This window comes from Sorex araneus, chromosome 2 (genome assembly GCF_027595985.1).
Source record: "Sorex araneus isolate mSorAra2 chromosome 2, mSorAra2.pri, whole genome shotgun sequence".
NCBI lineage: Eukaryota > Metazoa > Chordata > Mammalia > Eulipotyphla > Soricidae > Sorex > Sorex araneus.
Window position 1 is genome coordinate 338598222 of NC_073303.1, and position 906 is coordinate 338599127.

Sequence of the window (906 nt, forward strand, 5' to 3'; positions counted from 1 at the left end):
CCACCCATAATTTGGGAGCTGCACAGACTCTCTCCTTTTGTCTGCTCACTATCATATTTGTATGTGAGCTTTGTATTCTGTGTTCATTAGCTATCCTGAGTTTGCCAGTTGTCAAGGCAAGTCTCTTCTGAGTGTGTCACATCATCAGTATCTTGTTGGTATTGCTGAATTATTCTACTTTGTTCTCATTTAGAGTTTACGGATATCCATGTTATTCAGTCATGTTATACGGAGTTACTGAGTGGCTTTTGTTTGACTGTTATAGTGATTCTGTTTGTTTCTTTGTGGGATTTCATGCAATTATCTTGGAATTTTCCTTGATTCTTTATCTCTAAACACATGTTATTTTATAAAATAGAGTGAAAAACAATTTATAGAATTTGATTCATATAATTTGATTCATTTTTCCATGAGATTACTCAATTGAAAGTATTTTAATTTGTGTATTTATATATATGATTCCATATGGCTGCATTATTTTTCTTTTCTCATCTGCACTGTCAGTAAGTGGTGGTACAAGTTATCTTAGTTTCTGAAACAGCAGAGATTTGGCAACCAACTATTTCATGTCTCTCAAAATAAATAAAATTTCAGTAAGCAGTAATGAGACAAGTGGAAGTAGCTTCTAAGTGATGAGATAAAGAGAAGATAAAGAGTATTGAATCAAAGATTATAAAATGAAATAAAGAAGAAATAACACAGAATAAACTATATAAGTATAGAATAGATTATAGAACAGGTAGAATATACAATAGAGTATAGAAGAAAGATTATGTATGTTGTAGCCAAATCTTTAGGATTTTGAATATGATGCCAATGTATGAACTTGTCCTTACTTTATATTTTAGGAAGATAGCCTGTTAGTGATGAAAAGGAAAGAGAAAAGTACTGTGAACACTACCAGAG